Source organism: Eschrichtius robustus, chromosome 7 (genome assembly GCF_028021215.1).
Source record: "Eschrichtius robustus isolate mEscRob2 chromosome 7, mEscRob2.pri, whole genome shotgun sequence".
Taxonomy (NCBI): Eukaryota; Metazoa; Chordata; class Mammalia; order Artiodactyla; family Eschrichtiidae; genus Eschrichtius; species Eschrichtius robustus.
This window is the reverse complement of record NC_090830.1, coordinates 101,932,110-101,944,632: the sequence shown is the minus strand read 5'-3', so window position 1 is coordinate 101,944,632 and position 12,523 is coordinate 101,932,110. Positions and strand designations below refer to the sequence as shown.

At 46.3% G+C, this 12,523-nt stretch overlaps 1 protein-coding gene and 1 pseudogene across 1 annotated transcript in view; both read left to right on the top strand.

Annotated features, from left to right (window-relative positions):
* The window catches only part of LOC137767179 (serine/threonine-protein kinase MARK2-like), a 31,147-nt pseudogene extending 28,098 nt beyond the window's left edge, over positions 1–3,049 (top strand).
* Positions 1–12,523, top strand: part of LIPA (lipase A, lysosomal acid type) — a 104,787-nt gene that overhangs the window by 57,128 nt on the left and 35,136 nt on the right. The gene's annotated exons all lie outside the window — the stretch shown is intronic.

Below are 12,523 nucleotides of genomic sequence, written 5' to 3'. Positions count from 1 at the left end.
GAAACTAACAGATCTGACCAGGTTTAGACAGCATGCCCCTTGATTGTCACATCCTTGTTGCTAATTCCATTCATTCATTCATTCCAGAAACATTTATTGAACGCCTACTGCATGTGAAAGCCATTCTAGGTGCTGAAGATACCTAGAACAAAGGACAAAACAAAAATCTCTGTTTGCTCAAAGTTGAAATTCTAATGGGAGATACAGACAGGAAGCAGATATGTAAAATATGTAATATTTTAAGTGGTGATATAGCTATGGAAAAATTATAAAGCAATGTATGTACCTTGTCAAACATATCAACTGTAACAAGACATCTTTGAGATAACAGGGAGATTTGAATATATACTGGTATATGATAATGTTAGTTTCTTAGATTTGATAATGGCATGGTGGCAGTGTTTCTAAAATACATTTATTTAAAGATGCAGACTGAAGTGCTTATGTATAAACTAAGATTGCAAAAATGTTGCAAATTATTGATACTGGATGATAGATACATGAGGAAGATAATTTAAAAATTTTTTGTATGTTTAAAAAATTTCCATAATACATAGTTTGGAATAGGGGTGGCAGATAAGACATGCAAGGGGTTTTGTAAGACCAAATAGGTAAATCAGGGAAGGTCGCACTGAGAAGATGACACTGGAGCAAAGACTTGAATGAGGTTGGGGAGGAAACCATATGGATCTCTGAGAATGTTCCAGGCAGAAGTAGGAGTTAGTACAGAGCCCTGAGGAAAGAGAGAAAGAGAGAAAAAGTGTGGAAAGAGAGAAATGTACTCCAAAGAAACTGGGCAGAACTGTGAATAAGAAATCAAACTATGATGCCTGCTAGCTTCCCTTCAGCTTTAGAGTTATTAATAATGTTCTTTACTGTGTCTTATGCAACAGAACATTTCAGACAGTATCATAATGCCAATTAAGTTGTGACATTATTTTGAGCCGAATTATTCAGATTTTAAAAGATCTTGAATATTTTAAGTGTAGACATTATGAGGTTTTCAAAAGCCAGAAACGATCACACCTTTCCAAACTAGAATAGGCCACTTTTCTAGCATACTAGAAGCATACTACAGGTTTCAATTTCTAATAAGGTAATGTCACTTGCTATAACCCATACATAAAGCTCTCTGAGGTCCTTAATATTTTTTTAAAAGAGTAAGGGGGTTTTGAGATCAAAAAGTGAGAAAATCACAATGGATTATCCCCAGCCTTGTTGGTAGATTCATTTCTTCCCATGACGTCATATGAAACTATTGCTTTGGAGTTCCTAGCACTTATCCAAGTCCCTGGCTAGGCCTAAAGTGTCAGTCCTTCTGGCTCAGGAAGCTGCTTTTCAGTCACCTGAGAGACTTTGACCAAAGGTACCCTGTTTCCTCTTTGGCATTTTTGTCTATTTCATTTGTTACTTTCTTTTTCTCACTTTTTTCTTTTTCTCATTTTTACTTTTTATTCTCTTTTTTTCTTTTTTATTTGTTTTACTCACTCCGTTTTCAGTTTTTCTTATTTGTTTAGTTTATTTTCATTTTTGTCTGGCATTGTGTTTTTTTTCAAAAATTATTTATTTATTTATTTTATTTTTGGCTGTGTTGGGTCTTCGTTTCTGTGCGAGGACTTTCTCTAGTTGCGGCAAGCGGGGGCCACTCCTCATCGCAGTGCACGGGCCTCTCACTATCGCGGCCTCTCTTGTTGCGGAGCACAGGCTCCAGACGCGCAGGCTCAGTAGTTGTGGCTCACGGGCCCAGTTGCTCCGTGGCATGTGGGACCTTCCCAGACCAGGGCTCGAACCTGTGTCCCCTGCATTGGCAGGCAGACTCTCAACCACTGCGCCACTAGGGAAGCCCTGGCGTTGTGTTTTGATTCAGTCATAAAGACCAGTTCATGGGGTGAACTTTGAACTGGTTTTCTTTTGATTTGGACCAAGCTTCTCACCAGCTCTTCCCAGATGTAAGCCGACCTTAGGACGCCTCGACTCCAAGCACAGCAGTGAGTCCAGCGTGCTGCGGGGCCTCTAAGCTGTCTCTGCTGAGGAGAGACCCAGATTCACATGGCCTCCTCCAGACCTTCAAGACCGTCGGCAAGGGAGACTGGGCCATGGTGAAGCTGGCCGGCATATCCTGGCTGGGAAAGCGAGAGCCGTGAAGATCGTTGATGAGACTCAGCGGAACTCCTCCAGCCTCCGGAGACTGTCCCGCAAAGCAGGAATCATGAAGGTTTGGATCATCCCAACATAGTGAAGTATTTGAAGTGACAGAGGCCGAGGAAACTCTCTGCCTTGTCAGGAGGACGCTCGTGGAGGAGAGGTGTCTGAGCAGCTCGTGGCTCATGGCAGTAGGAAAGCAAAGCAGCTGAAAGCAGAGTCCACCAGGAGGGTACTGTCCACAGAGACTTAAAGGCAGAAAACCTGCTCTTGCATGTGAACACGAACATCAGACTTTGGCTTCAGCAACAAATGCACCTTTTACAACAAGCTGGACACCTTCTGGGGTGGTCCCCTCATGCTGCCCGGAACTCTTCCAGGGAAGAACCACAGGAAGTCATCCTGTCTACACTGGCCGATGGATTCCTGCCTTTTGAAGGATGGACACTCAAGGAGCTGTGGGAGCGGGTTCTGAGCAGAATATATCACATTCCATTCTTGTCTATGGAATGTGAATATCTGCTAGAGAAATTTCTCATTCTCGATCCCAACAAGAGAGGCCCTTTAGAGTAAACTGTGAAGGATCCGTGGATTACTGTGGGTCATGGCTATAAGGAACTAAAGCTTTACATGGAGCCACTCGCTGACTTCCAGGACCCCAGGCAGACTGAATTCATGGCATCCATGGTTACATGTGGAGACAGAGATCCAGGACTCACTGATAGGCTGGAAAGACAAGGTAATGTTCCAGTATCTGGTCCTGGGTTATAAGAGATCTGAGCCAGAGGGTTACCCGGCCACCCTGAAGCCTCAGCCTTCAGCGGATCTAACAGCAGCACTCCTTCCCCCGCCCCCAGGAACGGCACAGGGCCCCCGCCAGCTGCAAGCAGCACATTCCCACCTCTAACTGCTGCTCTGAGAACACTCCGAGGAGGAACGCAGATGTGGAGGAGAATCAGGGCACAGGGCGGAGGGCCACAGCACAGCCAGCGAGCCGGCAGGGGAAGAAGACCGCTGCTGCCGCCCACGCCCCAGCGCCCTCTCCACCCACACAAATCAGAGCAGGAATCCCCAGCGTTGGGAGAGAGCCAGCCTCGGCCAGGCCTCCGTGCAGAACGGCCAAGGCAGCCTAACCGTGAGGGTCCGGGGCCCCCTTGGCTTCAGCTTCGGCCACAGTGTAACCCGGCCCCGCCTGCACCAGGAATCCAAGTGCAGCCCACGCCGGCCTCCGGGCCGCGCCCTACGGAGAGTACCTGTGAGGAGCCCAAGCCCAGCACAGCCCCCAGCCTGTCCCCGAGTCCACCCGTCTACCTGCAAGGTCAGTAGGGAGTGGAGCCCCGGGTCTGTCCAAAGGGAACTCCGCCCACAGGGGCAGCCCGACAGGTACCAGACCCAGACATTCTGCCCTGAGGTGAGACCCCAGCCTCTGCCAGTGGGCAAAAGCCACAATCGGCTCCACTGGGAGCTTCTTCAGGAAGTTCAAGTCCAAATCGACAGGAAGAAATCGAGGTTTGCCAGAGGGACCTGAATGAACCTGAAAGCAAAGACAGAGGGAAGACACTCCTCCCTCACATGGTGAGCAGCTGAGGCAGTGATAAAACAGTGAGCCGCGCTCACTACACTTGAGATGGACGATGGAGACCACGAGCTCCGTGGAGCGGGAGGAGATGATGCAGAGACAGGAGAGGATGCGGGGGACAGGAGAGGGTGCGGGGGACAGGAGAGGGTGCGGGTACAGGAGAGGATGCGGGTACAGGAGAGGATGCAGAGACAGGAGAGGGTGCGGAGACAGGAGAGGGTGCGGGGGCAGGAGAGGATGCAGGGGACAGGAGACGATGCGGGTACAAGAGAGGATGCGGAGACAGGAGAGGATGCGGGGGACAGGAGAGGATGCGGGGGACAGGAGAGGATGCGGGGGACGGGAGAGGATGCGGGGGACAGGAGAGGGTACGGGGACAGGAGAGGGTGCGGGGGGCAGGAGAGGATGCGGGGGACAGGAGAGGGTGCGGGTACAGGAGAGGATGCGGGGGCAGGAGAGGATGCGGGGACAGGAGAGGATGCAGGGGCAGGAGAGGATGAGGGGGCAGGAGAGGATGCAGAGCCAGGCAGTGCTCCACGCGAGCAGCTGCCAGTGCAGCAGAAGCAGGACCAGCCGCTGTGCGGGCAGCCAGGACTCGCGAGCAGGGAGGGCAGCCTCCCGACTTAGAGGACTGAAACACGGACCCCCATCTCCACGCCTTCAGAAGCATCGTCTCCAGAACCGCCGCCCGGGGACCAGAGGAGGCGCTGTTCCAAGTTGAGGCCGCGCTCGCCCACCTGGAGCCAAACCGCAGCCAGGCCCGGCGCCTCCCTGGAACCCTGCTCTTCTTCTCTTCTACCTGCTGGGGAGGCGCGATGCCCTGTAAGATAAACACAGGCGACTCCAGTGAGAACACACAGCTGTTTACTCAGAGCCGGCCAGAGGAGTCGCCACCATCACTTGCATTTGGCGGGGACCCCAGGCAGACAGGGCAGTGGGAAGCTCCCAGGTGGAAAGGGAAGGCTCCAGGAGCCCAGACTGGGGGCTGTTGGCACCGGGAAGCTGGAGGAGGACTAACTAAAGATGGACATCTTATGTGATTGGTTTAAGAAACGTATTTGGCTTTCTCTGGTTGGACCTGAGTTGGAAGGGGAGTGTAGATGTGGGGAGGAAAAAAAAAAAAAAGGAAGCTGGCAATCATTGACCCAAGTTCTGATGCCTGTTGCATTACTGGAATAAGGAGCCCAAAGTGGTGACTTAGCGATTTCAGCTTCCAGGTTAAAGGAGCCACAGTCAATGTAGATCCATTAATTCTGGACATCTTTCCTTCTTGGAAAGATTAACATGCAGGTTCACTGTTCAAAGCTCTTCCACTGGGGGAAATTCCCATAACCACTGTCCTTCAGAACCACCCCTAAATGGGGCTAGATTGCTACAGTTGTCAACTTTGGGGAGGTACCAAACATATCATGCAGAACCATGTATAAACTGGTCCAAATGATCTCTTCCTCAGTCAGCTAGTCACATGGAACTCCCCATGAGGCCATAGATGAGGACTGAGAGAGAAAGGGCAATGTAGAAAGAATACGGGTCATGGGAATCTTGCTTGTGGGACTTCCTTGCGTCTTTAGGTCCTACATGGGCTCAGTTTCATCTACAGCACTTCTTGATGATGGAGATCTCCTGTGCACACCCAACTTTATAGTTTGATTGGTCAGGCTACACCCAATTCATGATGGATAGTCAATCACATATAGCTTGATGGCCTACTGTCAAGTATTCATTCAGTCTCTACTAAGAGTCCTGAACAAGCCAGACACTGTTCCTCAAAGGAGAATAGTAATTTGCAGAGGATGACATAGCTATGCTCCAAGATCCTAAAGGTGTGTTCTGTGATTCACCTGACAAAGGCTCCATAGAGCATCACTATCTGTCACAGACACTTTGGGCATCTCAAATCTGTTGGGTCATATGGCACAAGTAGCAGAGCAGCTTGCCTGCAGCTCAGACCTGTTGCAGACCCTTCTTTTGCTCTGTGGGCACTCAAAACTGGCAGCCTTTAGGGTAATTCAGAAAATGGGTCAAAGTAGCAGGCTCAAACGAGGTACACATTGTCTCAGACTCCAAGGAGGCCCACTAGGCTTGGTGCCTCTTTATCAGTAGTAGAAGGGAGCAGATGCAACAACTTGTATTTCACATTGGAAAGTACATGTCAACATGCCCCAGACACTGGACTCCTAGAAACGTCACTAAGGTGGCAGACCTCTGAAATGTTAAGGGGCTTATTTCCACCCACTGATATACATGAGTCTTACCAAGGTGTCTAGAATGGTTGCAACTTCCTGCTTACCATGTCCAAATCAGCAGCATACCATCAGCATCACAGTGGACCAGTATGATGTCTTGGGAAATGAAGAAATATCAGTCTCTGTGAAGGAAATAGTGACAGAGGGCTGTATCCCTGCGATAAGTCAGGGAAGGTGAATTTCCGGTCTGGCCAGCTGGAAGCAAACTGCTTCTATTGGTCTTTACTAACATGAATAGATAATACAGCATTTACCAGTTGCATAGCTGCATACCACCTGCCCCAGAATGGGTCAATTTGCTCCAACAATGAAAAGCTGGAACAGCAGCTAAACTGAAGTGACCATCTCATTAAGTTGACTAAAATCCACTGTCCCCAAGATCCATCTGCCCTTTGCATAGACATAGTTAAGCAATCCTTTAAAGAGAAAGAAATTGGCACTGAGACCACACAACTAACAAATGACAGACCAGAATTCTGACTCCAAAGTCTAAGCCCAGGTCCTCACATCTTAACACCTCAGCGACTCTGTAATCACATCCAGTTGCCATCACAAATTGGACCTGCAGATTCATTACTAGGACTTAATCTCAATTTTTGGTAAAGAAATTTTTAAAAATTCGTCCTCTCTCAAATATGAAATAGATTGCAAAGTAGGTACCCAAAATGTGATCCAGTCCTTCAATAATTGATCTCTGATGGAAGTTTAAATCGTGACTGCCTTTCTAGATGGCGGTTTGGTAACGAATCAACATCCTTAACGGCCATGATGGGCGCATGCGGCGGGACTGCCGGGGTACCGAGTTGTCCGTCGCCCTCCAGCCTCGCGCCCCTGTCCCCGCTTGGAGCCCCAGCTCCTGGGACTCGGGCCGCCGAGTCCGCCAGAGCTCCTGGAGGCGCTGAAGCGCTAGGCGAGGCTTTGACAACGACAAGGTCACTTGCAAATTGCCTGCCGAGGATGAAAAGAGCTTCAACTCTGTGGCCAAACTGCACAACGTGAGGAGCTTGGAGGTAAAGCGAACAGTTTCAGCCCGTAGACCGTGCACCAAGGCGAAAAGCCACTGTGGGAGAGGATGTGGACCCGGCTAAGGCCCAGAATTCTGACAGTCATTCGCGACATTTTATGACCCGTTCCTGGCTGTTCCTTTGCAGATAACAGCCGGTCATCTAAAGCAACCTCACACAAACAGGGACCACTCGTCCCCTTCACGAACGATGGAGAGACTTCAAAAGCGAGTCCACAGCGGGAGAGAGCCGGCCTTCCAGCTGCAGAGCCCGGGCGCCTTCCTCTTCCGAAGCTAGTGAGTACCTCCCTCAGCATCGACATTCAAGTGAAGCAGAAGATACTCCAGCTCTGACAACCTGTTTATTGATAGGTTACAAAGGATCACAAGGTAAAAATCACTCAGAGGAAAACACAAGTACTGTACCTGGATAGGCCTTCATAGTGGAACTCAGAAGGAGCCTCTTTCGTGGAAGTGCTAGGAATTTGGGCCAAAAACCCAGCATCCTGACCACATAAACTTACAACAAATGTATTCCCTTTTGTCATTATGCGAGAAGAGGGCCTCCTGTTTCCTCTGAAGAAGGAGGCACAAGGATAAGAAGCATCTTAATGGCATCACAGCAGCTGGACTTCTACCACGTCACCGTACACCTACACAGCTGCTTTCCTAGAAGGATCTTTGGCACCTCAGAAAGGGTAGAAACAGTTGTGAGGAGATGCAAGCCAAGATCACAGGACAAAGATTAGCTGAAAGATTGAATATTAAAATGCATACCTAAAATCCAGAGGGTAGACTTTGGGGGAAATACCAAGAAGTAAGGGATGAAGTTGGTGATCAGTTCTCTGATGATGTATTCTGAAGACAGGCATTAGGATGATCTCCTAAATCTCTCACTGTTGAGATGTGGTTGTCTTACATCAGACTTTTTAACAAGTATCAAGATCAGTGCCAGACACTTTTGAAGGCAAGAATTTTATAAAGTTACACTAAGGAAACTATTGAAAAAAATGCCCAATTCATCTGTCAGAAGATGACCTTCATGTACTTGAATATTGTGTTTAACCACATTGTATTAAATTTTTGCACTATATCATGCACTGGTCTGAGTACTGCTTATAATAGAGTACTTTCTTTTTTTTCTTTAAGCCAAATGAAAGCAAGTGAGTCCTTTTTGTCTTATTCTCATCTCTATTAGATATTACTTACTACCTTTCAGTGAGATACTTAGTTGTGCCAGGAGTCACCTAAAATGAATTAGAAAGACATAGCATCCTTCTTTTTTGGATAAAGAAGTGAGCAGTCTAGAGAATTTTATGCATATTTGCAAGGGGTTATTGAGACATTGGATGTGAAGTACTTAGGAAGACACTCATAGAAAATGCTTAACAAATGTGTTTCCTCCTTCTGCCTTCCCTTAGGAAGAATGTTATCTTTCATCTTGTTCGGAATAAGGAGTACTTTTAGTATGAGCTAGAGGTGAAGGGTCTTTCTAGGTGACCAGAATTTCCTGGAGCAGCCTGGGGTCTAAGAAAGGTCTAAGATGATGCACGGAGGTGAAGGGAGTACCCATGCTTGTGCTTTTCCTGTGTTGAGTTCTTTGATCTAACAGGGGATATGTTCATCTACCGGATGTTAACATTTGGAAAGGAAATATTTTCAAAAGCTACGGTTGAGGGACTTCCCTGGTGATCCAGTGGGTAAGACTCTGCGCTACCAATGCAGGGGACCGGGGTTCAGTCCCTGGTCACGGAACTAGATCCACATGCATGCTGCAACTAAGAGTTCACATGCCGCAACTAAAGATCCTGCGTGCTGCAACTGAGACCCAGTGCAGCCAAAATAAATAAAGTGCTTACCCATTGAAAAAAAAAAAGCTACAGTTGAATTATTGTCTTGCCAATATGTCACTTTAAATTTACCCCCAAAGAGAGGGAAACCTCTAGGCTGCAGAAACCTCAGTCTCACTTATACACACTTTCATGTCATCTTAAAGGATTGTATGGTTGTCTCCAGAGAAGTTAACACTTACGTTACCAAAGATTTGTTTGTCTAATATGTTGGCATCTCTTCTTTTTTGAATTTATTTTTATTTATTTATTTTTGGCTGCGTTGGGTCTTTGTTACTGTGCACGGGCTTTCTCTAGTTGCGGTGAGTGGGGGCTACTCTTCGTTGCAGTGCACGGGCTTCTCACTGTGGTGGCTTCTCTTGTTGCGGAGCACGGGCTCTAGGCGTGCGGGCTTCAGTAGTTGTGACACAGGGGCTCAGTAGTTGTGGCTCATAGGCTCTAGAGCGCAGGCTCAGTAGTTGTGGCACACGGGCTTAGTTGCTCCGTGGCATGTGGGATCTCCCTGGACCAGGGATCAAACCCGTGTCCCCAGCATTGGCAGGTGGATTCTTAACCACTGTGCCATCAGGGAAGTCCCTATGTTGGCATCTTTAAACAATGCTGAAAGAAGAATAAAATATTAATTAGAACAAATAAGAAAAATCCTTAAAGGAGAACCTTTGTTAGACCTATAAATTTTATTTCAAAGACTTTATCCTAATGGAATTACCATGCATAATAGCTGATATTGGTTTTTTATAAATTTATTTATTTATTTTGCTGCGTTGAGTCTTCGTTGCTGCACATGGGCTTTCTGTAGTTGCGGCAAGCGGGGTCTACTCTTCGCTGCGGTGCACGGGCTTCTCATTGCGGTGGCTTCTCTTGTTGTGGAGGCTTCTCTTGTTGCAGAGCATGGGCTCTAGGCACGCGGGCTTCAGTAGTCGTGGCTCATGGGCTCTCTAGTGCAGGCTCAGTAGTTGTGATGCATGGGCTTAGTTGCTCCGTGGCATGTGGGATCTTCCCGGACCAGGGATCGAACCCGTGTCCCTGGCATTGGCAGGCGGATTCTTAACCACTGTGCCACCAGGGAAGTCCCTGATATTGGTTTTTAAAAATGGAAATAACTTGGGCTTCCCTGGTGGCGCAGTGGTTGAGAATCTGCCTGCCAATGCAGGGGACACGGGTTCGAGCCCTGGTCTGGGAAGATCCCACATGCCGCGGAGCAACTGGGCCCGTGAGTCACAACTACTGAGCCTGCGCGTCTGGAGCCTGTGCGCCGCAACAAGAGAGGCCGCGACAGTGAGAGGCCCGCGCACCGCAATGAAGAGTGGCCCCCACTTGCCGCAACTAGAGAAAGCCCTCGCACAGAAACGAAGACCCAACACAGCCAAAAATAAATAAATAAATTAATTAATTAAAAAAAAAATGGAAATAACTTAAACATCCAACAAAGGGGATTTGTTAGTAAATTATTGTACCTCCAAATGACAAAATCATGCATGCAACCGTTAAAAATGATTTTTAAAATGTTGAGTGACATAGAAAGATTTCCAATATTAAGTGGGAATAAAGTAGACAACTAAATAATATGTATAGTAAGAGCCCATTTTTGTAAAATTAGGTATGCAGAGGAGAATAGTGTTAGATATATACACACCAAAGTGGGAATTATATTGAACCTATATGATAACTAAAAGCCATTAATAATAAGCAGATAAATTGAATTTATAGAAAGGAATTTACTGTAAGGAAAAATGTTAAAAAAACACAAAAAATTAACCAACATTTATCGAGTGCTATATGCCAGACCTATTATAAGTGCTTTTTTTTTTTTAACATCTTTATTGGAGTATAATTGCTTTACAATGGTGTGTTAGTTTTTGCTTTATAACAAAGTGAATCAGCTATACATATACATATATCCCCATATCTCTTCCATCTTGTGTCTCCCTCCCTACCACTCTCCCTATCCCACCCCTTTAGGTGGTCACAAATCACTGAGCTGATCTCCCTGTGCTATGCGGCTGCTTCCCACTAGCTATCGGTTTTACATTTGGTAGTGTATATATGTCCATGCCACTCTCTCACTTTGTCCCAGCTTACCCTTCCCCCTCCCCATGTCCTCAAGTCCATTCTCTAGTAGGTCTGCGTCTTTATTCCCATCCTGCCCCTAGGTTCTTCATGACCAATTTTTTTTTTTTTTTAGATTCCATATATATGTGTTAGCATACGGTATTTGTTTTTCTCTTTCTGACTTACTTCACTCTGTATGACAGACTCTAGGTCCATCCACCTCACTACAAATAACTCATAAGGGCTTTTACACATTTTATCTTGTCTAAACTTTGAAATGGTCTTAAACACTACTAATTTTATTTGACAGATGAGGAAACAGGCAGAAAGAAGTTAAAAATCTTCCGCAAGTTTGCACAGCTAACAAGTTGTAGATACTGGCTTGAACTGGGGAGCTCTGATCCCTGAGTCTGCATTGTTAACCACAATTCTGGACTTCCTCCTACTTCCCTCTGCCAGCATAGCATGTAGAAAGATCATGTGAACATCATCTTGAATTTCCCCAATCTAGCTCCATTTCTCATCCTTTTCCATCCTGCCCTGTGAAGTGGAAGGATTATGGAATAGACTATATTAACAGGTTCCTACGTCCTTCAGCTACTGATTGGGTTTTGTCAATGGGGAGCACCTTGCAGAAGAAAGAAGGGAGAGAGACAGTGATGGTTGAGGGTTTATTTCTCTGGTTCTCTCCCTGCTGAGAGGCTAAGTGCTGTGTCATTCTACTGAAGGGTACTGTTCCTTTCAAGGGGGCTTCTATGAGACTCTTTCCTTCCGTTTTCCAGTAGCCATCTCATCTCTTTGGGCCTAGGGATGGCTAACTGCTGTGCTGTCTTGTGATTCCCCTACCCAACAACTGTTAAATAGTCCCTTTGTAAATCAGCTCTCTCAATCATCCCATTTTAAGTGTCCTAGTTAGAATCCAAACTGATACAAGTCATGATACCTGTTTTCAAAAAGCTGACATTGAGCATTTTGGGTATACACCACATGAACAGGAAAGTTGAAACTAGTATAAGAATAGATCCTCTGTAGGAGTAAGGTTGATGGTTACAAACTAAGATATTTTAAGTTGCATGTTCATGGCCACCTGCACCTTATTCTATTCTCCATTCCTTATTTTCCTCTTTTAGACAGATTAGCTGTAGAGATATCTGCAAAGCATGCTTCATGGTGATCAAAATGCTCTCCGAAGTTTTGCAGTCTCACTGTCATAAGTAATTATATCAAAGCAATTCTCACAGCAGTTTTCAGAGCAATTTACAGACCTTGTGACACACATGGACACAGAATCATAGAGCATTTTATAGATAGCTCTTCATCTGGAACAGATTTATGAGGTCATTAGATAGGACCTCTATAGAAACTGAGAAATAGAAAATAGAAGCTGAGACAGACTTGAGTCAAAACATTTGTATAGACTCCTTATCTTCCACTCAAGATAACATAAAGCATAATATAATAACACAGTTCTTTCCCTGCTTTCTCAGTCCTCTAATGTTGAGGCCCTTCTCGTTAACTGTTGAACTATTTCACAAGTCTGAGCAGAACAGACATTTGAGGACTTGCAGAAAAGGTGTGTCTATAGCCAAGCATCACAAGTCATGACCTGGTCACTCTTCCACTCCCTTGAGGCAGCTGCCTTCTTCTTTTG